The sequence below is a fragment of the Balaenoptera borealis genome (assembly GCF_965194805.1).
Source record: "Balaenoptera borealis genome assembly, chromosome: 9".
Lineage (NCBI taxonomy): Eukaryota > Metazoa > Chordata > Mammalia > Artiodactyla > Balaenopteridae > Balaenoptera > Balaenoptera borealis.
The window spans coordinates 28,352,586-28,366,076 of NC_138873.1; the positions used below are offsets into that span (position 1 = coordinate 28,352,586).

The 13,491-nt window shown below is 39.5% G+C and overlaps 1 protein-coding gene across 20 annotated transcripts in view; it reads left to right on the top strand.

The window, feature by feature from the left end:
• The window catches only part of AHI1 (Abelson helper integration site 1), a 218,708-nt gene extending 205,426 nt beyond the window's left edge, over positions 1-13,282 (top strand). For 11 of the 20 annotated variants that reach the window (XM_082405630.1, XM_082405620.1, XM_082405619.1 and 8 more), the window contains one exon: positions 1,293-2,882. The gene's annotated coding sequence lies outside the window, so the exon portion shown is untranslated. Of the gene's footprint in view, positions 1-1,292; positions 2,883-3,527; positions 3,681-4,569; positions 5,216-7,890; positions 8,126-8,765; positions 8,846-9,177 lie in introns of those variants that run through there. The other 9 variants (XM_082405617.1, XM_082405639.1, XM_082405643.1 and 6 more) reach the window with 9 other exon arrangements.
• The last annotated feature ends 209 nt before the right edge of the window (positions 13,283-13,491 follow it).

A 13,491-nucleotide genomic window follows, 5' to 3' on the forward strand; every position in this document is an offset into this window, starting at 1 on the left:
TGAGATGGGGTGGGAGAGATCATAAGAGTGCCCTCCAAGTAATAAGTCCGAATTATAATCAAGCAGAGAAATCAGACTATTTACTTAGTAATAAATTAACTTTGTTTTATTTTTATTCTAAAATTATTGAATTCTATCCCATTTTATAGTCTCTTTTCTCCAAACAAGTAGCAGTTTGACACTATCTTTTCTAGATAATAAATAATGTCATTCTTACAAATTAATTTCCCAATTATTGATTCTACTCTGTCTTGAAGATTCGAGTTTCTTCAGTATCAAAGCTATACAATGAATAGGATTTGCAAAGCTAGAATAAAAAGCAAGTTTTAAAAAGATTTAAAACTTGAAATATTTTACACCATGAATGCAAATTCATGTTTTAAATGCACCTTTTAAATATGAAATCAGTGTTTTAAATGGTTAACACTTGATACTTTTGAAACCTTTCATAAGGTTTCTTTCCAAAAAAATGGATACTTGACATGAATTTTATTTTTCAGTTACAGAAAAGTTTTATTAAAGAAAGATAGTTTCTCTTTAGGAAGTTCAGCAAGACTATCTGGGAAATAACTTACCATTTTATAACTTTATATGTCATGTTATTTTAGTCATATATTTAACTCACAAATATTTTTCAGACGGTTAGAAAGTTCTAGAAACTATATCAAAAACTCATGACCTTATACTTTTATACATATTTCAGTGATTTCCATCTGAGGTCCATATCTGTTAAGTAGATTATGGGAACATTTTCCACCAGTCCAACTTTTGAAGCTCTATATTTGTTGATTTCTACCTCATTGGACTTGACTACAGGAGAGATTCCCCAAATCTTCACTTTATGTACGTGACCTCGTTTAGTCCTCACTTCAAACCCAGGAGGAAGATAAAATCTTCCCTGCCCTGCAAATAAGGAAACCGGGGCTTTGAAAGTTAAACAACTTGTCCGAGTGCACACGGTCAGTCAGTGTGTTGCTTGCTGTCCGTGGAGGTTTGTCAGGCTCCACTGGGACATCTCCAAGGTCCCCACCCACCTCAGGTGCTGGGTGGAGTGAGCCAGTAGCAGCTAGAGTTGGTCTCCAGCCCACACAGGAGTAAGAAAGCAACCTGATGCACACACAGCCACGCTCAGAGACTAGAAACATCTCATATATCTTCCATGCAGCCGTGACCTACATAAAATGAAATACCATATCTGAGTGAAATTTTTTTTAAAAAACTGATAATGTCTTTACCCCATATTTGTTTTGCAAAATCTTTACTCCATACTCTAATTCTTACATTTTTTTAAGGAATCGATTCTGTGGATTCAAACTAATACATGGACAGTAACATTTTATTCAAGAAACAGTATCCCAGTCACATAAGAGAAAATAAAAACATCAAGAGTCACGTCAATCAAAAGGCTCTGCTGAGTGGCAGACGCAGTCTGTGGATGGACCCAATTATCTGCAGGCGAATTGAATGTCAGCATCATTTAGGGTTAACAATGGACCAGCTAGGCAAAAGCAGACAGCTACTCTCTGCAGAGACCCGGAAAGCAAACTTGGTAATGAGGTACTTCATTCATCATCCCCTTCTGCTCTAATTATTAAAGTGAATAGGGAATACTTTAAGTTAAGGCGGGAACTGGATAACATAAAAACATCTGTTTTGTAAACACAAAGAATGCTTTTTTTCTAATGATCCTCTTCACATCTACATCAAGCATATGTTGTGAGCCCCCTGTTTTCGAAAGTTGCTCTTCTAACACCTCAAATTCATTCTGATTATGGATGGGTTATTTCGATTGTCTCAGAAAGTTAGGGAGGACAAAGCTGCTAAGAATCTACAATTTTACTATCTACTCACAATCTAAAGAGGGGGAGGGTGTCATAAGTAAGTACCTATATAACCATGCATAACGCATGTTCTATTACTTGTGTCAGAATGGTCCAACTATATATACTTCAATGTCATTCATCTCTAAAAGTACTAAACAATCTGATTTTTACTCATTCTAGTTCACTTTTTCTTAACTCATCACTTGGATCCTTGTGAAGAATTGTGAAAGAATTTGGTAGAGGAAAATGTAGGATTTTTTTTTTATACAACAATTACATAAGTAAACATATATTGCCAATCTTTAAAGTTGCTTGGAATGAGCTGATTTACTGTTGAGAGGGACCAATTATAGTTAAGAAAAAAAAGTACAAAAGGAGGAAAAAGCAGGAAGGTGAGGAAAATAGCTTGTTGCTGGAGCAAAAATGAACTGAAGCTTGTGAAAAAGCAGTCGCTAGACCAAAGGAAGAAGGTTCCCTGGAGAAAAACGTGGTCGCTACGGTTCAGTTTTTCAGTGATTTCAACTGAGAATCAGTAGTTAATTTTTTTTCTATTTAATTTGTTCATGGGGCCATTTTATATAAACACTCCACACAACTTTTTCCGGAGCTACAGTTCTTCGATTTAAAGTAAATGGAAGATGGCTAAGCACGGTGATGTTTTTAACATCCCTGCCTGTTATACAGAAGAAGTTAATGTTCAGAAGTATCTGCACATGCTACTTTTAGCAACTAAATATTTCCATCGTGGTAAAGAAATGTCAGTGAAATCCATGCACTTTAAGAACATCAAATTCTTATTATACTTATCGTGTGCAGGCAGAGTACATAATAAGCTAGTCTATAGCAGCTGTAAATTTCTGAGGATTTATCTAACCACAAATACATTGAAATGGGGAAACGGGGCTATATTAAACTATGCAAGATGCTGCTGGAGCTTTGCCATTTCTGCAACATCCTGTAATTAATTTCTCATGACAGGTCTGGCAAACTGAAACATCCAATACACTTGCGACAGACAGACTAGAGTTGTTGCAAATCCTACAGTCCCATGAAGTGAAGGTAGTTTTTTTCTTTCAAACATGAATATAGCTCTGTTTAGAGTGTCCCGTAGCCAAGGACAAACTTGTCGCTTTTTAATTCCAAAATAAAGAAGGTCTAGAGTATAGAAAAGATCCTGAGCTGAGTGTTTAATCTGTTCTCTGTGTTGCGCAGTCTTTCCCTGAAGCGGGACAGCCCTGGGTAGGGGGAATGTTATGGTTAGGTTGGCGTGTATGCCTGTTGTAGCTATGATGGGATTCTCTCCTGGGAGATTTGAGGTCAGTTCTCTCTCTCGAACACATCCTCTCCCTGTAAACAAGACTCACAAGACCACCTTCTGCATCTGTGTGTCATTCTCTTCTGGAACCCATAATCCTGCCATCTTGCAAACTTAGAGCACAGATAAATACAGAAATGATCCCTGCTGCAACACAGAGAAAGAAAAAAAATGTAAATTTTTTTTTTTTTTTTGCCAAAATAGATTTTCCTGTATAACAGTAAGTTCTTTGTCAGTTCATATGATGTGAAAGAATGATCCTCTCTTTACTTGATGTGTGTAATTTGATACAGGTGTTAAGTGGTTGGACCTTAGTAAGCAAGCCTCCTTCTTGCTGGGGGAGTGAGATTCTGCCCCTAAAAATGAAATCAACATATCAATGTCCACAGCCTCGAGCATTTCCTTTGGAAGGTTGGAGTTCCTCAGACTACAAACAAGAGGACACAAGGGAGTGTGGGAACCTTGAATCTGGAAGTTTTCATAAGAAGGGAAAGGTTCCAGGTGGTAAAGAATAGGATGGGTCTTGCTCAGCAGAAACAGAGGTGAGAAGCCAGGCAGGCAAGGGGCAGTGCTTTCAGCCCAGTTGCCAAAGGCTAACTGTAAACACCTGATGTTCTTTGTATTTTCTCCAGTGATTGTCTTTCCCTTTATCCTTGCTATTGAAAATGTATTCTGTTCAGAGGACCCGAGAACTTTGTTGCTTGGGCTTAGTTTTAGAGAAAAGCAACCACAGAACCCCAAACTGAATAACCCAAGGGGAAAAGTGAGCAAGAGACCATGTAGGAATGCTTTTGTATCCTTCCACTCCTCTCCACTGGAAAAGCTCCCTTCAGAGCTCATCTATGTAAAACTCTGGAAATGGAAGAGAGAGATCAAAACATAAAAAGGAAGACCCTTCTTTTACATACTTGTCCAGGGTCACAGAATCCAGGGCCAGGACCCCACCTCCTACTCCTGATTCTCCTACTCCTACTGCTATTTACTAGGTAACATTCTCAGTTACCTTAAAGCTGAATTATTAAATCCTAATTCTTGAAAACTCCTAAACTTTTTCAACCTCCTACACAACTAAGAATAACATCCCGCATAGAGCGTGGTCTACATTCAGGTAAATTCCCCTTTAACACTAGGTTGTTATAAGTGGTGAATTTGAATGAGTGAGGGTTGAAAGTAGGAAAAGTATAAGGTGATAGCAGAGAGTCCAGAGAGAGACATTTCAGTGCATGCACAAGAGGTCGTTTTCTTTGATTTCTGGTTTTTTTACTATGTTGACAATTGGATACAGATAAGGACTGATTCTATTTACATATCAATAGCTGGAGTTACTGACTGCTTGCCTAAATATATCCTTATAGTTAAAGATCATCAATAGTTTTAACACTTTTCATGTTTTTTCAAAGTGTGTGTGATCGCTTTCAATTTATTCAACAGCTGATTATTGAAAGCCTGTTTGTCAAGCAGTGGGCAGGAGCTGGATGGACAGTTGAACCAGGAGCCTCAACTCTTCTACTCTGTGTTTCACCTTGAAATTGTCACATGTTTATTGCCACCATCACCCCACAGTGGTTTTCAGAGGACTTCCACATACATTACTAAACTTGAGCCTCATGACAATCTTTGTTAAACAGAAAAGTCCCCCATTTTTCAAACCAATCGCAAAGAGGTTGAGTGACTTGCCCAATAACTGTTGATCAGCGTCCAGCTGTCCTCCTCCCAGTGCTGTGTTCTTTCCAACCAGGAAAACTCATCACTGACATCTGAAAACTGTGGCAATAAGTTATATGAAAAGCCAATATATGTTCCCTGTACAAGAGGCAACATTATGTAATAACACTAGTTTGGATGTGGGTCTTTTCGTATGAATTTATGATCTCTTCCTGTAATCAGCTATAAAGTGTTTTTGCTGCCATCCTATATTTAAATATATTTTTAAATACAAGAACTTAAAATGTAAAGTTGTAACAGAGGCCAAATAAAAACATGTAAAATAATGTTTTTATTGTATTTTGTAGACAGAGGAAGAAGGAGATGTGCAGAAAATGCCAGAGTCCCTTTTCAAAACCTTTTCACAAATCAAGTAAAACAAAATCATTTTGTGCATTGTATATTGAAGCCAAATAGTTCTTATTCAAGTTACCAAATAAATTACATTTTCTATTAAAGGGCAATAAATTCCCATTTGACATAAAACTTCATTATATCAACTAACTTGGAGGTACCACAGAACCTTTCATTAAATGCAAACCTGACCACGTCACACCCCGTTTAAAACTCTTCACTGGCGCTCCCATCCACTCTTACTAAATCCAGTGAGTTTTTCCTATTTGCTTAACGATTATTCCTATAAATTCAGTCCTGTGCTCTCTGATATCACAGGAAACTCTCAAATGAAATTCAGTCACCTTGGAAGTGACAGCAAAAGTAAGAAACTTGGTTGATATCTGAAAGTCCAAACCACTGAGCACAGCAAAGACGTCCCTGATCTGTCCCCTCTGTTCATCCGTGTCATGACTGCATGTGGAGGTCCTCTGTTCACACTGCAGCGAGACCATACTACTGCCCTCCAGGGACCATTGCTGCTTCAAGCCCTTGACTTGTTCTCTTGACTTGAAGACACCTTTTTCCCAAAGCCTCTGCCAAATATATTTCCATTCAAGTTTCATCTCAAATAACACATGCACTAAGATTCCTTTCCTAATTACTGACGATGGGTAATTGTAGTCTCACAGTGTCCTATACCTAATGTCTATAAAGACACTTACTTAGCACATGACGTTGAAACTGACAGTCTGTTGATCAATGTATTATTTAACATTTCTTGTGTGCCTGAGATAATGCTTTTTTAAATTGAAGTATAGTTGTTATATATATATATAGTTTTATATATATTCTTATAGATCTGTGCTTGTGCTCAATATCACAGGATGTTCTCAAATGGAATTTAATCTTTTTAAAAATCTTAAATGCCCAGTAAGACTAGGGAATTTAGGAAGGAATCTAAGAAAATGTCGTTAGTCATTCTACCACACCTTCACAACTGTCTTTTGTCTTTTTTCATTCTCTCGTCTCTTTCTCACACGCTCCCCTTTTCTTCTTTTTTTCTGGCTCCCTTTTTCCTTCTTCCCTGCTTGACATCAGCAGTGGCATTCACTGAATTCCACATTAAACCCTCACTGACCCATCTCAGTCTCCTCCTGAAACTGGGAATCCAAGATGGAGGATCCATCCTGACGGTGACTTTGGCTGCCTCTATCCAAGCCCCCAGTGCACTCTGAGCAACGCTTTATTTACATAAAAACACAGTCTTTAAATGTGGATGTAGTCTTCCTTTCATGTCTTTAACTGGTTTTATTGAGGCAAATTATCTGGAAGAGTAAGTCTGATTTGCATAATATTTTGCATTCCCATTCATCTGAGGGTAAAAATCCTCCAAAAGCCTTCTAAAATTTGTATATCTAACCCCATTGCCTGTGAATCTGTTATCTTTACCACTTTTTTCTTAAAATTTCAATAATTTTCTGGAGAAAAGATTCCTAGATTCATAAACAAAGTCCACGATATCACAATGCCTGAGTGTAAGCATCTAATTTTAAGAATTCACCACCTCATGCCATATATGTTTATGCCAGTAAATGAATCTAGTCATTTTCATCCCCTATATTTTTATCACCTAAAGAATATCTAAAAGCTTCAAACAATTCTTTGACCTTATTTGGTCTTAAGCAAGACCAATATCTAGCCCAGCAGTGTTTACATAAAAAGTTTCAGGAGCCCCCCAGAGCCCCCGAGGGAGAGGTGTACGACGAATCACACATAGACCTGGCTGCCTGCTGTAGAGGGATGAGGCTCGACAGTTCTTGGCTTGGGTTCTGCTGAGACTCCTGACACTTTGCACTCAGATTTCTATGTGACTGATGTTATTGAACACCCTTAACTTTTACTCATGTGCTTTCAACTTTGGATCTTCTATTTCTCCTTAGGGTTAGTGGAACTACTCCTGAATATAAACATTAATCTGGTCAGCTTCTTGAGAATGCAGGGCACTGTGGGTAACCCTGCTGTGACACTCATGCTATCTACACAGCCAGGGAAATGTGATTTTGACATTTATCCTCTTAAATAAATCATTCTTCAGCACTATCAGATCATTCCACTCAAAAACTTATTTAACCTTTTTCATAGGCTGTAGCCATTAAATTCACTCACAAAAAATGAGTTTCACTTTGTCCAATTCACTTTGTCCTATGCATAGTCATAATTTAGCAGGGAAAGGGAAAGTATTATTACAATTATTCATGATTGTAGACTAATTTTAATGATAGCTACCATTTGCTGAGCACAGGGTAGGTACTAGGCTCCTTGTCAGGGGCTTTATATGCATAATTATCTCATTAAATTTTCAAAATAAGCTTACAAGGTAGATACCATTATCATTACTCCCGTTTAAAAACAAAACAAAAACTCTGAAGTTCAGAAAGGTAACGCTGTGTGTCGGAGATCACACAGCTTGTAAGTCGGGATGTCAGGATTTATATCTCTGGTTTGTCTGACTCCAAAATTCCCCTCTTAATTACTAAACTACTGCCCTTGAGTTTGCCAAACTACAGACTGTATGTTCTTTTAAAATGAAATGGCTTCTTTTTAAAATGCTTCTTCCCCTCACAGTTGACAAAAAGTGACTTTCTGTTATTTTAGAAACGCATAAGAAAGTTAAACATTTAATATTTTCCAAATTTCTAATGTGTTTTGCAGAACAGTCTTCAACAAAATAGTTTGATCGAAAATGAATCTCATTCACCCCAATATTTATTGCAGCACTATTTACAATATCCAAGACATGGAGCAACCTAAATGTCCATCGACAGATGAGTGGATAAAGAAGATTTGGTATATATACACAATGGAATATTAGTCAGCCATAATAAAGAATGAAATAATGCCATTTGCAACAACATGAATGGACCTAGAGATTATCATACTAAGTGAAGTAAGTCAGACAAAGACAAATATCATGTGATATCACTTATTTGTAGAATCTTGAAAAATGATACGAATGAATTTATTTACAAAACAGAAACAGACTCACAGACATAGAAAACAAACTTATGGTTACCAAATGGGAAAGGTGGGAGGAGGGATAAATTAGGAGTTTGGGATTAACATATACACACTACTATATATAAAATAGATAATCAACAAGGACCTACTGTATAGCACAGGGAACTCTACTCAATATTCTGTAATAACCTATATGGGAAAAGAATCTAAAAAAGAATGGATATATGTATATGTATAACTGATTCACTTTGCTGCCCACCTGAAACTAACAACATTGTAAATCAACTGTACTCCAATATAAAACTAAAATTTTTTTAAATAAAATTAAAAAAGAAAATGAATCTCAAAGGTTCATATTGAAATAGTCACCAACCTTTAGCATTTAAGAAAAATGTTTTCTTTCCAATTTTTATGTGATACAGAGACGTTACCCTAGTCTAAAAGGAATGAATAATAAAATACCATCACCAATGCATTTCACATCCCTGTGAGAATTGTGTCTATTAGGGTTGCGTTTGGGGTGAAGAAGAGGGTTGTGTAAGGTCTTCCTTCTTGTGTTTCCTCTTTAGTCTCCGTTCACCATCCTCAGGAGACATAGCTGGCCCTTTATGTCATCATGGCCCGTGTACATCATCATGGCAACCATCTCGTAAGTGTTAACTTGCCGTTTTCAGAGAGACAATATCTTTTCATCATTTGTTCCCGATGTTACCTTTAGTGCCTGGTGCATAATAGGCACATTCAGTACTCAACAAGGCAGATCACAGGTCCAAAGGCTTATTTTCTGTATATCGTTAAGTTGTGGGTGAAATGTAGGTAGGGATATTAACAGATCATGGAAATTATGCAGTGGTATCACACCAATCCAAATTTCTGTGTATTTTTCTATTTCCTCTAGTAAATCTATTTCCTTTCCCCTCTCACTCCCTCCCCTCCACGCCCATCCTGGCTTTTAAACTCTTACTTTCTGTCTATTTACAGCCAAAATTGTTTGCAGTGCCCCACACCTGACTTCCAGCTGGTACTTGTATTCAGGCACAAACAAAAGCAAGACAAACACACACTGCATCTGTACCTTGAAACAGCCTCAATTCCAGCTGGTTGAAAGGACTCCCTGGGGCACCTGAAACTCAGGTGGGACCATAGCAGTGTTTCAAGCCCAGCCCAACTGTAATTCCCCTTTCCTCAAGGCTGCCAGGCAGGTGAAAGCTGGGTGTGCAGAACTGGTGGCTCGAGTTCTATCAGGTGTCGGCCTCTGGCACGTGCAGTGGCAAGAGGCAGGCTGATCCTCCAAAACGTCTTGAGCCTGCGCTTCACTGAAGGTCACAGCCCGAGCACCTCACGTGTCCCCATCCATTTCCCAAAGAGCATTTTCCTCCTGACTGAACGGGAAAATCCAACTTCCTATGGTTTTTCTCCTGAACTCGCGTGCAGCAGGCGAGCTAGGGAGCCTGCCTTCTGGTGACCAGTGTGCTCAGCCATTCCAGGCCAAGTGTGGGTGCCTGGTGGGTCTCAGTTCTCACTGTCACTGCTTCGCATTTCCTTGCAGTGCCAGTGGACCTCAAGGCATGTCTGAACTGCCATCACAAGCTTTCTTTGTCACTGATTTATAGCATCAGCCCAAATAATCATCTGGCCTTCATCCTGGCAAGAAGAAAAAGATACACGGGGTGGTTAACAAGAAGGTAATGTGTGTGAGTATTTAGGTAGTAGCTAATTATTTTCTGACTGGAGAACCAGATAGACTGTGGCAACACTGTTTCTAACCCCACTGCTTTAACACTTTCCTAAGTGGACAAATGGATGTGAATCAGAAAGGAGGGTAAAGTGAGGTGGGCTTAAAAAATAAAGATACCTTCTTTCGGTTTTTGCTTGAGTTCCTTTCTGCCAAGAAATGAAGAAAGCTTCAGAACACCTTACACAACATTTCCCGTTTTCTTAATTCTACCAAAATGCTTTTATTTAGAGTTCAGTTTTATAAATTGGCAAATCAAGTAAGAAGGAAGTCCATTTCCTTGTGGCACAGCTTAACAAGAGACCCAGGATGAAAACCTCTGCAGAATCTTCATTCCCAGGACTATGAAGGAAAAAAATTATAAGATTTATGCAAAACTTCAAAACAAGCCCCTCCCTACACACACCTCCCCCTTGCGTGGGTGTTTCCTTCACCCCACTACCACCAGTGTTGGTTTTTATGTGAGCATAATTGTGCTTTTGTCTTGGAGTTGGCTCACCTCAATACTCTCTAGTCTGAGATCCCCTGGCCTCAAGCCCAGGGTGGGGCTTTGCCCTCAGTACTGTAAATAATGGTAATTACCTTTACAAACTTAAAAAAAAAAATTTTTTTTTCCCAAGGCCAAGAATATCCAAAGTCTAGAGCATTCTATATAACCCCTTGTGCGTAAATCTGTTAGAATCTGTATGGCAATGAGAAAGAGTTTCTCCCTCGTGGAATGAATGTCCAAAGTGAAAAGACGGTCACCAGCGCTCAGCTGCCCCGTGGATCGCTCTGGGCCTGTGTGGGCTCTGCTTCCAGATTATAGTGGTGACGTAAGTCCAAAAGAAGGGAGTAAATTATGAAGTAGAATTTAGCATTTATTCTCACCACTGACGCAGAAGTTTCTGTGAATTAGATTGAAACAGAAGTGTGTTCCATGTGCCCGCTATCAACTCACAAGGAGAGGAGTTAGGCCGCCTGATTCTAGACTGGGCCATTTCCAAGGCATTACTTCCTACAGTATCTCTGTCTGCTTGACAGCACCTATTGTTCCGATTAAGTTGACATGCATCCAAGCTTTTGCCTCATTAGATTATCTCCATGGTGCTGAGGCTATAATTTCTGCATAATCTTGGTGTTTTATTTCATGCACAATCGCTAGCAGCTGTTATCCATGTCGAAGTTCAAAACAATTAATGAAAATTCAAAAAATTTAAACTCAGTAGCTTTTGGCCACATCGATATATCAAGACTCATACAAAAGTTTTGATTTATGAATGAGATAGATTGGTTTCCCGGGCCCCAGAGTTCCTTTGATTATTTTACTTCCAGATTAACTGGTTTGAGTATGGAGACCTGAACATCTGTACAGATGCCCTCAACCTAGCATGCACTCATTTCAAAGGCGAACGGCACAGAGTGGGAAGCCTCTTGGGCATGTGTGATAACTGGAAATTTACTAAGACCCTCAAAGGAAGTGTCAGACTTGTCTGCATGTCATTTTTTCCATTCAGAAGTCAAATTATTGCTCCATGGCTGTGAGAGTTATTGAGGGCATGCTCTGTGTTCATGTTCTCGTGTGTTCCAGGCATTTAAATGATCAAGAATATTCATCTGTGAGGTTTCTTGTGCTAAGAGGAGGTGATTCATAATGCAGCTACTAGAACATGAAGCTCTGTGATCCATCATGCCATCACTTTATTAACAATCGCTTTCCCTTGGCTCAGGACCCTGCTGAGGACCAAGAAGGGTCCACCCCTGGGCTCTGGAGCCTTCCCCTGAAGTGCTAACTTATAATCACCAGTAACAAACTTCCCCTATCACTAGGAGGGCTCAATGTTTAAGAGGTAATTTCTCTTTTGCGCTTGGCCTCATTCCAAATGTTCAGAACTTCTTGTGGAGGTTCTGAGAGCTATTCATGCAGCCCTCCTGATGTTTGCTCATTTGTTTGTTAAAGACTCCCTTGTCCCCATGTGACCCCTCAATCCATCCACCATGCAAGTTCCAAAGACTGCCAGAGAGAGCACCATGCAGACGGCTGTCTGTACTCTACACAAATTCACCCCTTTTGGGGGACTCCCCAGATGGCTAATGTCCGTGTGCACAAGAATGAAAAGTAACTCCATGTGAGGTACAGCGCGATTCATTTTGGGGAAGACAGACACAACAGCACAGAACTGGTGAGGCGAGGCTGCCCCATTCACCATCTTTGGAAATTTTAAAATTGGGCTGCGTCTCAGTATCTCTTCTCTCTGCTGCACAGTCTCTAAAATAACTTGTTTGATGGTGATGGAAAAAAGCTGAGGGCAAACAGGAATTGGTTTTCTAGGTCAGGTACTTTAAGACTTACTGAACACCTAGAGAATCCAACACACAGTATTATCCCCATCCTAGAGGAGCGTCCGTGGAGCGCCGTCTCTGAGGGTCTGTCGATACAAAAGGAGTGTCTCGGCCTTGGCATCAAAGCTGGAAAGGCTTAGGGATAATTTTTCAAAACTTTTGTCTGAAACTGTTTCATTCTTTCACTGAAGGTTAACATTGGTTCGAAGTACTATTGCCATTCATTTGCGTTGAACTTCTTTAGAACAGAGAGAGGGGTAGGGGTAGGAATTGTTTTCTAAGCCATAAGGCTTGACTCTGGTTCATTTAGGAGAAAAAGGGGTTAAGTCCTCTGGGTAAAACATTGTCAATCACTAGTGACTGCCACCAAGATGAAAAACAAGCTGCACCTGTACATGGGCAATTTAAGAGATTCTGGTCAGCTATTTTTCTCTGGTGCTTTGTTCTGCCAGCTGCCTCTGCTTTGGATGCAGGTGGAAGCATGGACTTTGCTATCTATAAAAAAATTTAATGGTGAAGATCAACTTCCGCTTCACCTCCCCAGGGATCAAAGTTTTGGGGCTCTTTTTTTTTTTCTTTCCCTGAAAGACTAGTAGAGCAAAGCTCAGATCAGACAATGGATATGTTGTTGAGAAGCCCATTCTCCCCAGAGAAGTAGCAGGAGATCTTTGGTGGGTTATAGTTTTTTTCTTCCCAATTTGAGGAAACTATTAGAAACAGAGAGATGCATGCCTCCACAGGGTGAGGTTAAGCATCTGCTGGGAGGAGGGCTGGGGAATGACAGCTGGGGGAGCCTCATTACCACCACTACGTTTACAGTCGGCCACCATCGTGAGCCTGACAGGGAGCAGGCAAATGCGACATGGAAGTGACAGTCTCTGCACCTGCCAGTGGGAGAGATGTGCTTCCGTGCAGCTTCATCTCTATGGAAGCGGGATGCCACAAATCTTATATGGGTTGGATTACTTTCCATTGCACAATCAATGACGAGCAAAATGTGTAGGTAGAAAAGAAGCTTAAAAATTGAATGCTCTGAAAAAAAAAAATTGAATGCTCTGGATTAACCCATACAGGAAACTTAAGTGACGTGCCTCACCAAAGACATTCTCAAGGTTCTTGTAGTAATTCAACAAACACCTGTTGCTACCATGTGCCAGGTTCTAAATTAGTTATTGGACATACAGTGGTTGTTATGGCCTGAATTGTGTCTCCCCAAAATTCATACGTGGAAGTCCTAA